We start from the raw sequence: 14,427 nt of genomic DNA on the forward strand, positions 1-14,427 counted from the left end.
GTCGTGTTGACCTACCTCATATCCATCTGTCATATCTCCATGTTGTATCCCGAGCCGAGTGTGCGAGTCGTCGTCGTCACAAAGGACCAGCTATGCCAATTTCATCAGAGAGGTGTGGATTTTTTTATGATCCTTGACAGTTGGGAGTGCCTTTCAGCACCATGAGGTGAAAGTGTGCATTTTGTCCCAGAAAGTAGAGGTGAGACCTCGTTTGCATTTTGCCTTAAAGATCTGGGGCTTTTCTCTGGGAAAATGTTTCCTTCTGGGCCTTTTCTAGAGACACCTTTGTCAAATGCCAGTTTAATTAGCATAACAGTTCCCACAATGCTCTGCTCTGGCTCAATGTCCACCTATGCCTAGCCAAAACCTTAATGAGCGCTCATTGGGCATGCATTATCTACCAAAGCAGCCAGAAGGTTAGCTTTGCGCAGTGGCAGTATCATAGCCCATGAGGTGTTAACCGAGGCGTGATTATTGCTAATTGAAAACTATTCCCAATACCCCGCCATGATGACTTGAAAAATAGTCAGCAATGGCAATTTTCGATAGTCTCTTGTGAGACTGGCATGCCTGGTTAAAAACAGATGAATCACCTTAAGTCTTTGAAAGCTTGGCCGCTGTGGGCCATGAAAGAGTGGCAAAGAACTCTGCACATCTACCACGCGTTACTTTCTTCACCTGGCTTGTGTTTTTGTGACGGGTTCGGAAAGTTCTGCACGGGTTTTTTTCATACCAGAGCTCTCCTACAAGCAAGCAATATCCTCGTAAGAGCAAAAGAGCAGGAAGTAGTGCTCATTCTTTGGAGAATCGTCTTGCTGCCAACCCTGGAAGAACACGTCCCACCCCTTGAAGGGAAATGGTGACTGAAAGGCCTTAATGACTTTTCACTGAAGCTTTCCCTTTTTTGGTTTAAAGAAAGTACAGGAAGAAGCTCCCATGTATGCAGCAGCACGTCATCCACCAGAATCTATCTTCCCCTTGTAAGAAGCCATTGGATGACGTGCCCTGCTGTGGACCTTCGCGTTGCAGCCCGTCGTGTTGACCTACCTCATATCCATCTGTCATATCTCCATGTTGTATCCCGAGCCGAGTGTGCGAGTCGTCGTCGTCACAAAGGACCAGCTATGCCAATTTCATCAGAGAGGTGTGGATTTTTTTATGATCCTTGACAGTTGGGAGTGCCTTTCAGCACCATGAGGTGAAAGTGTGCATTTTGTCCCAGAAAGTAGAGGTGAGACCTCGTTTGCATTTTGCCTTAAAGATCTGGGGCTTTTCTCTGGGAAAATGTTTCCTTCTGGGCCTTTTCTAGAGACACCTTTGTCAAATGCCAGTTTAATTAGCATAACAGTTCCCACAATGCTCTGCTCTGGCTCAATGTCCACCTATACCTAGCCAAAACCTTAATGAGCGCTCATTGGGCATGCATTATCTACCAAAGCAGCCAGAAGGTTAGCTTTGCGCAGTGGCAGTATCATAGCCCATGAGGTGTTAACCGAGGCGTGATTATTGCTAATTGAAAACTATTCCCAATACCCCGCCATGATGACTTGAAAAATAGTCAGCAATGGCAATTTTTGATAGTCTATTGTGAGACTGGCATGCCTGGTTAAAAACAGATGAATCACCTTAAGTCTTTGAAAGCTTGGCTGCTGTGGGCCATGAAAGAGTGGCAAAGAACTCTGCACATCTACCACGCGTTACTTTCTTCACCTGGCTTGTGTTTTTGTGACGGGTTCGGAAAGTTCTGCACGGGTTTTTTTCATACCAGAGCTCTCCTACAAGCAAGCAATATCCTCGTAAGAGCAAAAGAGCAGGAAGTAGTGCTCATTCTTTGGAGAATCGTCTTGCTGCCAACCCTGGAAGAACACGTCCCACCCCTTGAAGGGAAATGGTGACTGAAAGGCCTTAATGACTTTTCACTGAAGCTTTCCCTTTTTTGGTTTAAAGAAAGTACAGGAAGAAGCTCCCATGTATGCAGCAGCACGTCATCCACCAGAATCTATCTTCCCCTTGTAAGAAGCCATTGGATGACGTGCCCTGCTGTGGACCTTCGCGTTGCAGCCCGTCGTGTTGACCTACCTCATATCCATCTGTCATATCTCCATGTTGTATCCCGAGCCGAGTGTGCGAGTCGTCGTCGTCACAAAGGACCAGCTATGGCAATTTCATCAGAGAGGTGTGGATTTTTTTATGATCCTTGACAGTTGGGAGTGCCTTTCAGCACCATGAGGTGAAAGTGTGCATTTTGTCCCAGAAAGTAGAGGTGAGACCTCGTTTGCATTTTGCCTTAAAGATCTGGGGCTTTTCTCTGGGAAAATGTTTCCTTCTGGGCCTTTTCTAGAGACACCTTTGTCAAATGCCAGTTTAATTAGCATAACAGTTCCCACAATGCTCTGCTCTGGCTCAATGTCCACCTATGCCTAGCCAAAACCTTAATGAGCGCTCATTGGGCATGCATTATCTACCAAAGCAGCCAGAAGGTTAGCTTTGCGCAGTGGCAGTATCATAGCCCATGAGGTGTTAACCGAGGCGTGATTATTGCTAATTGAAAACTATTCCCAATACCCCGCCATGATGACTTGAAAAATAGTTAGCAATGGCAATTTTTGATAGTCTCTTGTGAGACTGGCATGCCTGGTTAAAAACAGATGAATCACCTTAAGTCTTTGAAAGCTTGGCTGCTGTGGGCCATTAAAGAGTGGCAAAGAACTCTGCACATCTACCACGCGTTACTTTCTTCACCTGGCTTGTGTTTTTGTGACGGGTTCGGAAAGTTCTGCACGGGTTTTTTTCATACCAGAGCTCTCCTACAAGCAAGCAATATCCTCGTAAGAGCAAAAGAGCAGGAAGTAGTGCTCATTCTTTGGAGAATCGTCTTGCTGCCAACCCTGGAAGAACACGTCCCTCCCCTTGAAGGGAAATGGTGACTGAAAGGCCTTAATGACTTTTCACTGAAGCTTTCCCTTTTTTGGTTTAAAGAAAGTACAGGAAGAAGCTCCCATGTATGCAGCAGCACGTCATCCACCAGAATCTATCTTCCCCTTGTAAGAAGCCATTGGATGACGTGCCCTGCTGTGGACCTTCGCGTTGCAGCCCGTCGTGTTGACCTACCTCATATCCATCTGTCATATCTCCATGTTGTATCCCGAGCCGAGTGTGCGAGTCGTCGTCGTCACAAAGGACCAGCTATGCCAATTTCATCAGAGAGGTGTGGATTTTTTTATGATCCTTGACAGTTGGGAGTGCCTTTCAGCACCATGAGGTGAAAGTGTGCATTTTGTCCCAGAAAGTAGAGGTGAGACCTCGTTTGCATTTTGCCTTAAAGATCTGGGGCTTTTCTCTGGGAAAATGTTTCCTTCTGGGCCTTTTCTAGAGACACCTTTGTCAAATGCCAGTTTAATTAGCATAACAGTTCCCACAATGCTCTGCTCTGGCTCAATGTCCACCTATGCCTAGCCAAAACCTTAATGAGCGCTCATTGGGCATGCATTATCTACCAAAGCAGCCAGAAGGTTAGCTTTGCGCAGTGGCAGTATCATAGCCCATGAGGTGTTAACCGAGGCGTGATTATTGCTAATTGAAAACTATTCCCAATACCCCGCCATGATGACTTGAAAAATAGTCAACAAGGGCAATTTTTGATAGTCTCTTGTGAGACTGGCATGCCTGGTTAAAAACAGATGAATCACCTTAAGTGTTTGAAAGCTTGGCTGCTGTGGGCCATGAAAGAGTGGCAAAGAACTCTGCACATCTACCACGCGTTACTTTCTTCACCTGGCTTGTGTTTTTGTGACGGGTTCGGAAAGTTCTGCACGGGTTTTTTTCATACCAGAGCTCTCCTACAAGCAAGCAATATCCTCGTAAGAGCAAAAGAGCAGGAAGTAGTGCTCATTCTTTGGAGAATCGTCTTGCTGCCAACCCTGGAAGAACACGTCCCACCCCTTGAAGGGAAATGGTGACTGAAAGGCCTTAATGACTTTTAACTGAAGCTTTCCCTTTTTTGGTTTAAAGAAAGTACAGGAAGAAGCTCCCATGTATGCAGCAGCACGTCATCCACCAGAATCTATCTTCCCCTTGTAAGAAGCCATTGGATGACGTGCCCTGCTGTGGACCTTCGCGTTGCAGCCCGTCGTGTTGACCTACCTCATATCCATCTGTCATATCTCCATGTTGTATCCCGAGCCGAGTGTGCGAGTCGTCGTCGTCACAAAGGACCAGCTATGCCAATTTCATCAGAGAGGTGTGGATTTTTTTATGATCCTTGACAGTTGGGAGTGCCTTTCAGCACCATGAGGTGAAAGTGTGCATTTTGTCCCAGAAAGTAGAGGTGAGACCTCGTTTGCATTTTGCCTTAAAGATCTGGGGCTTTTCTCTGGGAAAATGTTTCCTTCTGGGCCTTTTCTAGAGACACCTTTGTCAAATGCCAGTTTAATTAGCATAACAGTTCCCACAATGCTCTGCTCTGGCTCAATGTCCACCTATGCCTAGCCAAAACCTTAATGAGCGCTCATTGGGCATGCATTATCTACCAAAGCAGCCAGAAGGTTAGCTTTGCGCAGTGGCAGTATCATAGCCCATGAGGTGTTAACCGAGGCGTGATTATTGCTAATTGAAAACTATTCCCAATACCCCGCCATGATGACTTGAAAAATAGTCAGCAATGGCAATTTTCGATAGTCTCTTGTGAGACTGGCATGCCTGGTTAAAAACAGATGAATCACCTTAAGTCTTTGAAAGCTTGGCCGCTGTGGGCCATGAAAGAGTGGCAAAGAACTCTGCACATCTACCACGCGTTACTTTCTTCACCTGGCTTGTGTTTTTGTGACGGGTTCGGAAAGTTCTGCACGGGTTTTTTTCATACCAGAGCTCTCCTACAAGCAAGCAATATCCTCGTAAGAGCAAAAGAGCAGGAAGTAGTGCTCATTCTTTGGAGAATCGTCTTGCTGCCAACCCTGGAAGAACACGTCCCACCCCTTGAAGGGAAATGGTGACTGAAAGGCCTTAATGACTTTTCACTGAAGCTTTCCCTTTTTTGGTTTAAAGAAAGTACAGGAAGAAGCTCCCATGTATGCAGCAGCACGTCATCCACCAGAATCTATCTTCCCCTTGTAAGAAGCCATTGGATGACGTGCCCTGCTGTGGACCTTCGCGTTGCAGCCCGTCGTGTTGACCTACCTCATATCCATCTGTCATATCTCCATGTTGTATCCCGAGCCGAGTGTGCGAGTCGTCGTCGTCACAAAGGACCAGCTATGCCAATTTCATCAGAGAGGTGTGGATTTTTTTATGATCCTTGACAGTTGGGAGTGCCTTTCAGCACCATGAGGTGAAAGTGTGCATTTTGTCCCAGAAAGTAGAGGTGAGACCTCGTTTGCATTTTGCCTTAAAGATCTGGGGCTTTTCTCTGGGAAAATGTTTCCTTCTGGGCCTTTTCTAGAGACACCTTTGTCAAATGCCAGTTTAATTAGCATAACAGTTCCCACAATGCTCTGCTCTGGCTCAATGTCCACCTATGCCTAGCCAAAACCTTAATGAGCGCTCATTGGGCATGCATTATCTACCAAAGCAGCCAGAAGGTTAGCTTTGCGCAGTGGCAGTATCATAGCCCATGAGGTGTTAACCGAGGCGTGATTATTGCTAATTGAAAACTATTCCCAATACCCCGCCATGATGACTTGAAAAATAGTTAGCAATGGCAATTTTTGATAGTCTCTTGTGAGACTGGCATGCCTGGTTAAAAACAGATGAATCACCTTAAGTCTTTGAAAGCTTGGCTGCTGTGGGCCATTAAAGAGTGGCAAAGAACTCTGCACATCTACCACGCGTTACTTTCTTCACCTGGCTTGTGTTTTTGTGACGGGTTCGGAAAGTTCTGCACGGGTTTTTTTCATACCAGAGCTCTCCTACAAGCAATATCCTCGTAAGAGCAAAAGAGCAGGAAGTAGTGCTCATTCTTTGGAGAATCGTCTTGCTGCCAACCCTGGAAGAACACGTCCCTCCCCTTGAAGGGAAATGGTGACTGAAAGGCCTTAATGACTTTTCACTGAAGCTTTCCCTTTTTTGGTTTAAAGAAAGTACAGGAAGAAGCTCCCATGTATGCAGCAGCACGTCATCCACCAGAATCTATCTTCCCCTTGTAAGAAGCCATTGGATGACGTGCCCTGCTGTGGACCTTCGCGTTGCAGCCCGTCGTGTTGACCTACCTCATATCCATCTGTCATATCTCCATGTTGTATCCCGAGCCGAGTGTGCGAGTCGTCGTCGTCACAAAGGACCAGCTATGCCAATTTCATCAGAGAGGTGTGGATTTTTTTATGATCCTTGACAGTTGGGAGTGCCTTTCAGCACCATGAGGTGAAAGTGTGCATTTTGTCCCAGAAAGTAGAGGTGAGACCTCGTTTGCATTTTGCCTTAAAGATCTGGGGCTTTTCTCTGGGAAAATGTTTCCTTCTGGGCCTTTTCTAGAGACACCTTTGTCAAATGCCAGTTTAATTAGCATAACAGTTCCCACAATGCTCTGCTCTGGCTCAATGTCCACCTATGCCTAGCCAAAACCTTAATGAGCGCTCATTGGGCATGCATTATCTACCAAAGCAGCCAGAAGGTTAGCTTTGCGCAGTGGCAGTATCATAGCCCATGAGGTGTTAACCGAGGCGTGATTATTGCTAATTGAAAACTATTCCCAATACCCCGCCATGATGACTTGAAAAATAGTCAGCAATGGCAATTTTCGATAGTCTCTTGTGAGACTGGCATGCCTGGTTAAAAACAGATGAATCACCTTAAGTCTTTGAAAGCTTGGCCGCTGTGGGCCATGAAAGAGTGGCAAAGAACTCTGCACATCTACCACGCGTTACTTTCTTCACCTGGCTTGTGTTTTTGTGACGGGTTCGGAAAGTTCTGCACGGGTTTTTTTCATACCAGAGCTCTCCTACAAGCAAGCAATATCCTCGTAAGAGCAAAAGAGCAGGAAGTAGTGCTCATTCTTTGGAGAATCGTCTTGCTGCCAACCCTGGAAGAACACGTCCCACCCCTTGAAGGGAAATGGTGACTGAAAGGCCTTAATGACTTTTCACTGAAGCTTTCCCTTTTTTGGTTTAAAGAAAGTACAGGAAGAAGCTCCCATGTATGCAGCAGCACGTCATCCACCAGAATCTATCTTCCCCTTGTAAGAAGCCATTGGATGACGTGCCCTGCTGTGGACCTTCGCGTTGCAGCCCGTCGTGTTGACCTACCTCATATCCATCTGTCATATCTCCATGTTGTATCCCGAGCCGAGTGTGCGAGTCGTCGTCGTCACAAAGGACCAGCTATGCCAATTTCATCAGAGAGGTGTGGATTTTTTTATGATCCTTGACAGTTGGGAGTGCCTTTCAGCACCATGAGGTGAAAGTGTGCATTTTGTCCCAGAAAGTAGAGGTGAGACCTCGTTTGCATTTTGCCTTAAAGATCTGGGGCTTTTCTCTGGGAAAATGTTTCCTTCTGGGCCTTTTCTAGAGACACCTTTGTCAAATGCCAGTTTAATTAGCATAACAGTTCCCACAATGCTCTGCTCTGGCTCAATGTCCACCTATGCCTAGCCAAAACCTTAATGAGCGCTCATTGGGCATGCATTATCTACCAAAGCAGCCAGAAGGTTAGCTTTGCGCAGTGGCAGTATCATAGCCCATGAGGTGTTAACCGAGGCGTGATTATTGCTAATTGAAAACTATTCCCAATACCCCGCCATGATGACTTGAAAAATAGTCAACAAGGGCAATTTTTGATAGTCTCTTGTGAGACTGGCATGCCTGGTTAAAAACAGATGAATCACCTTAAGTGTTTGAAAGCTTGGCTGCTGTGGGCCATGAAAGAGTGGCAAAGAACTCTGCACATCTACCACGCGTTACTTTCTTCACCTGGCTTGTGTTTTTGTGACGGGTTCGGAAAGTTCTGCACGGGTTTTTTTCATACCAGAGCTCTCCTACAAGCAAGCAATATCCTCGTAAGAGCAAAAGAGCAGGAAGTAGTGCTCATTCTTTGGAGAATCGTCTTGCTGCCAACCCTGGAAGAACACGTCCCACCCCTTGAAGGGACATGGTGACTGAAAGGCCTTAATGACTTTTAACTGAAGCTTTCCCTTTTTTGGTTTAAAGAAAGTACAGGAAGAAGCTCCCATGTATGCAGCAGCACGTCATCCACCAGAATCTATCTTCCCCTTGTAAGAAGCCATTGGATGACGTGCCCTGCTGTGGACCTTCGCGTTGCAGCCCGTCGTGTTGACCTACCTCATATCCATCTGTCATATCTCCATGTTGTATCCCGAGCCGAGTGTGCGAGTCGTCGTCGTCACAAAGGACCAGCTATGCCAATTTCATCAGAGAGGTGTGGATTTTTTTATGATCCTTGACAGTTGGGAGTGCCTTTCAGCACCATGAGGTGAAAGTGTGCATTTTGTCCCAGAAAGTAGAGGTGAGACCTCGTTTGCATTTTGCCTTAAAGATCTGGGGCTTTTCTCTGGGAAAATGTTTCCTTCTGGGCCTTTTCTAGAGACACCTTTGTCAAATGCCAGTTTAATTAGCATAACAGTTCCCACAATGCTCTGCTCTGGCTCAATGTCCACCTATGCCTAGCCAAAACCTTAATGAGCGCTCATTGGGCATGCATTATCTACCAAAGCAGCCAGAAGGTTAGCTTTGCGCAGTGGCAGTATCATAGCCCATGAGGTGTTAACCGAGGCGTGATTATTGCTAATTGAAAACTATTCCCAATACCCCGCCATGATGACTTGAAAAATAGTCAGCAATGGCAATTTTTGATAGTCTCTTGTGAGACTGGCATGCCTGGTTAAAAACAGATGAATCACCTTAAGTCTTTGAAAGCTTGGCCGCTGTGGGCCATGAAAGAGTGGCAAAGAACTCTGCACATCTACCACGCGTTACTTTCTTCACCTGGCTTGTGTTTTTGTGACGGGTTCGGAAAGTTCTGCACGGGTTTTTTTCATACCAGAGCTCTCCTACAAGCAAGCAATATCCTCGTAAGAGCAAAAGAGCAGGAAGTAGTGCTCATTCTTTGGAGAATCGTCATGCTGCCAACCCTGGAAGAACACGTCCCACCCCTTGAAGGGAAATGGTGACTGAAAGGCCTTAATGACTTTTCACTGAAGCTTTCCCTTTTTTGGTTTAAAGAAAGTACAGGAAGAAGCTCCCATGTATGCAGCAGCACGTCATCCACCAGAATCTATCTTCCCCTTGTAAGAAGCCATTGGATGACGTGCCCTGCTGTGGACCTTCGCGTTGCAGCCCGTCGTGTTGACCTACCTCATATCCATCTGTCATATCTCCATGTTGTATCCCGAGCCGAGTGTGCGAGTCGTCGTCGTCACAAAGGACCAGCTATGCCAATTTCATCAGAGAGGTGTGGATTTTTTTATGATCCTTGACAGTTGGGAGTGCCTTTCAGCACCATGAGGTGAAAGTGTGCATTTTGTCCCAGAAAGTAGAGGTGAGACCTCGTTTGCATTTTGCCTTAAAGATCTGGGGCTTTTCTCTGGGAAAATGTTTCCTTCTGGGCCTTTTCTAGAGACACCTTTGTCAAATGCCAGTTTAATTAGCATAACAGTTCCCACAATGCTCTGCTCTGGCTCAATGTCCACCTATGCCTAGCCAAAACCTTAATGAGCGCTCATTGGGCATGCATTATCTACCAAAGCAGCCAGAAGTTTAGCTTTGCGCAGTGGCAGTATCATAGCCCATGAGGTGTTAACCGAGGCGTGATTATTGCTAATTGAAAACTATTCCCAATACCCCGCCATGATGACTTGAAAAATAGTCAGCAATGGCAATTTTTGATAGTCTCTTGTGAGACTGGCATGCCTGGTTAAAAACAGATGAATCACCTTAAGTCTTTGAAAGCTTGGCTGCTGTGGGCCATGAAAGAGTGGCAAAGAACTCTGCACATCTACCACGCGTTACTTTCTTCACCTGGCTTGTGTTTTTGTGACGGGTTCGGAAAGTTCTGCACGGGTTTTTTTCATACCAGAGCTCTCCTACAAGCAAGCAATATCCTCGTAAGAGCAAAAGAGCAGGAAGTAGTGCTCATTCTTTGGAGAATCGTCTTGCTGCCAACCCTGGAAGAACACGTCCCTCCCCTTGAAGGGAAATGGTGACTGAAAGGCCTTAATGACTTTTCACTGAAGCTTTCCCTTTTTTGGTTTAAAGAAAGTACAGGAAGAAGCTCCCATGTATGCAGCAGCACGTCATCCACCAGAATCTATCTTCCCCTTGTAAGAAGCCATTGGATGACGTGCCCTGCTGTGGACCTTCGCGTTGCAGCCCGTCGTGTTGACCTACCTCATATCCATCTGTCATATCTCCATGTTGTATCCCGAGCCGAGTGTGCGAGTCGTCGTCGTCACAAAGGACCAGCTATGCCAATTTCATCAGAGAGGTGTGGATTTTTTTATGATCCTTGACAGTTGGGAGTGCCTTTCAGCACCATGAGGTGAAAGTGTGCATTTTGTCCCAGAAAGTAGAGGTGAGACCTCGTTTGCATTTTGCCTTAAAGATCTGGGGCTTTTCTCTGGGAAAATGTTTCCTTCTGGGCCTTTTCTAGAGACACCTTTGTCAAATGCCAGTTTAATTAGCATAACAGTTCCCACAATGCTCTGCTCTGGCTCAATGTCCACCTATGCCTAGCCAAAACCTTAATGAGCGCTCATTGGGCATGCATTATCTACCAAAGCAGCCAGAAGGTTAGCTTTGCGCAGTGGCAGTATCATAGTCCATGAGGTGTTAACCGAGGCGTGATTATTGCTAATTGAAAACTATTCCCAATACCCCGCCATGATGACTTGAAAAATAGTCAGCAATGGCAATTTTCGATAGTCTCTTGTGAGACTGGCATGCCTGGTTAAAAACAGATGAATCACCTTAAGTCTTTGAAAGCTTGGCTGCTGTGGGCCATGAAAGAGTGGCAAAGAACTCTGCACATCTACCACGCGTTACTTTCTTCACCTGGCTTGTGTTTTTGTGACGGGTTCGGAAAGTTCTGCACGGGTTTTTTTCATACCAGAGCTCTCCTACAAGCAAGCAATATCCTCGTAAGAGCAAAAGAGCAGGAAGTAGTGCTCATTCTTTGGAGAATCGTCTTGCTGCCAACCCTGGAAGAACACGTCCCACCCCTTGAAGGGAAATGGTGACTGAAAGGCCTTAATGACTTTTAACTGAAGCTTTCCCTTTTTTGGTTTAAAGAAAGTACAGGAAGAAGCTCCCATGTATGCAGCAGCACGTCATCCACCAGAATCTATCTTCCCCTTGTAAGAAGCCATTGGATGACGTGCCCTGCTGTGGACCTTCGCGTTGCAGCCCGTCGTGTTGACCTACCTCATATCCATCTGTCATATCTCCATGTTGTATCCCGAGCCGAGTGTGCGAGTCGTCGTCGTCACAAAGGACCAGCTATGCCAATTTCATCAGAGAGGTGTGGATTTTTTTATGATCCTAGACAGTTGGGAGTGCCTTTCAGCACCATGAGGTGAAAGTGTGCATTTTGTCCCAGAAAGTAGAGGTGAGACCTCGTTTGCATTTTGCCTTAAAGATCTGGGGCTTTTCTCTGGGAAAATGTTTCCTTCTGGGCCTTTTCTAGAGACACCTTTGTCAAATGCCAGTTTAATTAGCATAACAGTTCCCACAATGCTCTGCTCTGGCTCAATGTCCACCTATGCCTAGCCAAAACCTTAATGAGCGCTCATTGGGCATGCATTATCTACCAAAGCAGCCAGAAGGTTAGCTTTGCGCAGTGGCAGTATCATAGCCCATGAGGTGTTAACCGAGGCGTGATTATTGCTAATTGAAAACTATTCCCAATACCCCGCCATGATGACTTGAAAAATAGTTAGCAATGGCAATTTTTGATAGTCTCTTGTGAGACTGGCATGCCTGGTTAAAAACAGATGAATCACCTTAAGTCTTTGAAAGCTTGGCTGCTGTGGGCCATTAAAGAGTGGCAAAGAACTCTGCACATCTACCACGCGTTACTTTCTTCACCTGGCTTGTGTTTTTGTGACGGGTTCGGAAAGTTCTGCACGGGTTTTTTTCATACCAGAGCTCTCCTACAAGCAATATCCTCGTAAGAGCAAAAGAGCAGGAAGTAGTGCTCATTCTTTGGAGAATCGTCTTGCTGCCAACCCTGGAAGAACACGTCCCTCCCCTTGAAGGGAAATGGTGACTGAAAGGCCTTAATGACTTTTCACTGAAGCTTTCCCTTTTTTGGTTTAAAGAAAGTACAGGAAGAAGCTCCCATGTATGCAGCAGCACGTCATCCACCAGAATCTATCTTCCCCTTGTAAGAAGCCATTGGATGACGTGCCCTGCTGTGGACCTTCGCGTTGCAGCCCGTCGTGTTGACCTACCTCATATCCATCTGTCATATCTCCATGTTGTATCCCGAGCCGAGTGTGCGAGTCGTCGTCGTCACAAAGGACCAGCTATGCCAATTTCATCAGAGAGGTGTGGATTTTTTTATGATCCTTGACAGTTGGGAGTGCCTTTCAGCACCATGAGGTGAAAGTGTGCATTTTGTCCCAGAAAGTAGAGGTGAGACCTCGTTTGCATTTTGCCTTAAAGATCTGGGGCTTTTCTCTGGGAAAATGTTTCCTTCTGGGCCTTTTCTAGAGACACCTTTGTCAAATGCCAGTTTAATTAGCATAACAGTTCCCACAATGCTCTGCTCTGGCTCAATGTCCACCTATGCCTAGCCAAAACCTTAATGAGCGCTCATTGGGCATGCATTATCTACCAAAGCAGCCAGAAGGTTAGCTTTGCGCAGTGGCAGTATCATAGCCCATGAGGTGTTAACCGAGGCGTGATTATTGCTAATTGAAAACTATTCCCAATACCCCGCCATGATGACTTGAAAAATAGTCAACAAGGGCAATTTTTGATAGTCTCTTGTGAGACTGGCATGCCTGGTTAAAAACAGATGAATCACCTTAAGTCTTTGAAAGCTTGGCTGCTGTGGGCCATGAAAGAGTGGCAAAGAACTCTGCACATCTACCACGCGTTACTTTCTTCACCTGGCTTGTGTTTTTGTGACGGGTTCGGAAAGTTCTGCACGGGTTTTTTTCATACCAGAGCTCTCCTACAAGCAATATCCTCGTAAGAGCAAAAGAGCAGGAAGTAGTGCTCATTCTTTGGAGAATCGTCTTGCTGCCAACCCTGGAAGAACACGTCCCTCCCCTTGAAGGGAAATGGTGACTGAAAGGCCTTAATGACTTTTCACTGAAGCTTTCCCTTTTTTGGTTTAAAGAAAGTACAGGAAGAAGCTCCCATGTATGCAGCAGCACGTCATCCACCAGAATCTATCTTCCCCTTGTAAGAAGCCATTGGATGACGTGCCCTGCTGTGGACCTTCGCGTTGCAGCCCGTCGTGTTGACCTACCTCATATCCATCTGTCATATCTCCATGTTGTATCCCGAGCCGAGTGTGCGAGTCGTCGTCGTCACAAAGGACCAGCTATGCCAATTTCATCAGAGAGGTGTGGATTTTTTTATGATCCTTGACAGTTGGGAGTGCCTTTCAGCACCATGAGGTGAAAGTGTGCATTTTGTCCCAGAAAGTAGAGGTGAGACCTCGTTTGCATTTTGCCTTAAAGATCTGGGGCTTTTCTCTGGGAAAATGTTTCCTTCTGGGCCTTTTCTAGAGACACCTTTGTCAAATGCCAGTTTAATTAGCATAACAGTTCCCACAATGCTCTGCTCTGGCTCAATGTCCACCTATGCCTAGCCAAAACCTTAATGAGCGCTCATTGGGCATGCATTATCTACCAAAGCAGCCAGAAGTTTAGCTTTGCGCAGTGGCAGTATCATAGCCCATGAGGTGTTAACCGAGGCGTGATTATTGCTAATTGAAAACTATTCCCAATACCCCGCCATGATGACTTGAAAAATAGTCAGCAATGGCAATTTTTGATAGTCTCTTGTGAGACTGGCATGCCTGGTTAAAAACAGATGAATCACCTTAAGTCTTTGAAAGCTTGGCCGCTGTGGGCCATGAAAGAGTGGCAAAGAACTCTGCACATCTACCACGCGTTACTTTCTTCACCTGGCTTGTGTTTTTGTGACGGGTTCGGAAAGTTCTGCACGGGTTTTTTTCATACCAGAGCTCTCCTACAAGCAAGCAATATCCTCGTAAGAGCAAAAGAGCAGGAAGTAGTGCTCATTCTTTGGAGAATCGTCATGCTGCCAACCCTGGAAGAACACGTCCCACCCCTTGAAGGGAAATGGTGACTGAAAGGCCTTAATGACTTTTCACTGAAGCTTTCCCTTTTTTGGTTTAAAGAAAGTACAGGAAGAAGCTCCCATGTATGCAGCAGCACGTCATCCACCAGAATCTATCTTCCCCTTGTAAGAAGCCATTGGATGACGTGCCCTGCTGTGGACCTTCGCG

At 46.2% G+C, this 14,427-nt stretch overlaps 14 non-coding genes across 14 annotated transcripts; all 14 read left to right on the forward strand.

The window, feature by feature from the left end:
• The first annotated feature begins 419 nt into the window (after positions 1-419).
• LOC149277687 (U4 spliceosomal RNA) lies at positions 420-561 on the forward strand. Its single transcript, XR_016278958.1, has one exon. It is a non-coding gene; the product is annotated as a U4 spliceosomal RNA (small nuclear RNA).
• An 890-nt stretch (positions 562-1,451) lies between these two features.
• LOC149277688 (U4 spliceosomal RNA) lies at positions 1,452-1,593 on the forward strand. Its single transcript, XR_016278968.1, has one exon. It is a non-coding gene; the product is annotated as a U4 spliceosomal RNA (small nuclear RNA).
• An 890-nt stretch (positions 1,594-2,483) lies between these two features.
• Positions 2,484-2,625, forward strand: LOC149277689 (U4 spliceosomal RNA). Its single transcript, XR_016278893.1, has one exon. It is a non-coding gene; the product is annotated as a U4 spliceosomal RNA (small nuclear RNA).
• An 890-nt stretch (positions 2,626-3,515) lies between these two features.
• On the forward strand, positions 3,516-3,657 carry LOC149277690 (U4 spliceosomal RNA). The gene has a single exon (XR_016278916.1). It is a non-coding gene; the product is annotated as a U4 spliceosomal RNA (small nuclear RNA).
• Positions 3,658-4,547: 890 nt separating this feature from the next.
• Positions 4,548-4,689, forward strand: LOC149277691 (U4 spliceosomal RNA). Its single transcript, XR_016278959.1, has one exon. It is a non-coding gene; the product is annotated as a U4 spliceosomal RNA (small nuclear RNA).
• Positions 4,690-5,579: 890 nt separating this feature from the next.
• LOC149277692 (U4 spliceosomal RNA) lies at positions 5,580-5,721 on the forward strand. Its single transcript, XR_016278894.1, has one exon. It is a non-coding gene; the product is annotated as a U4 spliceosomal RNA (small nuclear RNA).
• Positions 5,722-6,607: 886 nt separating this feature from the next.
• LOC149277693 (U4 spliceosomal RNA) lies at positions 6,608-6,749 on the forward strand. Its single transcript, XR_016278961.1, has one exon. It is a non-coding gene; the product is annotated as a U4 spliceosomal RNA (small nuclear RNA).
• Positions 6,750-7,639: 890 nt separating this feature from the next.
• Positions 7,640-7,781, forward strand: LOC149277694 (U4 spliceosomal RNA). Its single transcript, XR_016278917.1, has one exon. It is a non-coding gene; the product is annotated as a U4 spliceosomal RNA (small nuclear RNA).
• An 890-nt stretch (positions 7,782-8,671) lies between these two features.
• On the forward strand, positions 8,672-8,813 carry LOC149277695 (U4 spliceosomal RNA). The gene has a single exon (XR_016278837.1). It is a non-coding gene; the product is annotated as a U4 spliceosomal RNA (small nuclear RNA).
• Positions 8,814-9,703: 890 nt separating this feature from the next.
• Positions 9,704-9,845, forward strand: LOC149277696 (U4 spliceosomal RNA). Its single transcript, XR_016278849.1, has one exon. It is a non-coding gene; the product is annotated as a U4 spliceosomal RNA (small nuclear RNA).
• An 890-nt stretch (positions 9,846-10,735) lies between these two features.
• LOC149277697 (U4 spliceosomal RNA) lies at positions 10,736-10,877 on the forward strand. The gene has a single exon (XR_016278980.1). It is a non-coding gene; the product is annotated as a U4 spliceosomal RNA (small nuclear RNA).
• An 890-nt stretch (positions 10,878-11,767) lies between these two features.
• On the forward strand, positions 11,768-11,909 carry LOC149277698 (U4 spliceosomal RNA). The gene has a single exon (XR_016278895.1). It is a non-coding gene; the product is annotated as a U4 spliceosomal RNA (small nuclear RNA).
• Positions 11,910-12,795: 886 nt separating this feature from the next.
• Positions 12,796-12,937, forward strand: LOC149277699 (U4 spliceosomal RNA). The gene has a single exon (XR_016278918.1). It is a non-coding gene; the product is annotated as a U4 spliceosomal RNA (small nuclear RNA).
• An 886-nt stretch (positions 12,938-13,823) lies between these two features.
• Positions 13,824-13,965, forward strand: LOC149277700 (U4 spliceosomal RNA). Its single transcript, XR_016278861.1, has one exon. It is a non-coding gene; the product is annotated as a U4 spliceosomal RNA (small nuclear RNA).
• The last annotated feature ends 462 nt before the right edge of the window (positions 13,966-14,427 follow it).

Source organism: Sceloporus occidentalis, unplaced genomic scaffold (assembly GCF_023333645.1).
Source record: "Sceloporus occidentalis isolate IW3139 unplaced genomic scaffold, rSceOcc1.0.p SCAF_206, whole genome shotgun sequence".
Classification (NCBI taxonomy): domain Eukaryota; kingdom Metazoa; phylum Chordata; class Lepidosauria; order Squamata; family Phrynosomatidae; genus Sceloporus; species Sceloporus occidentalis.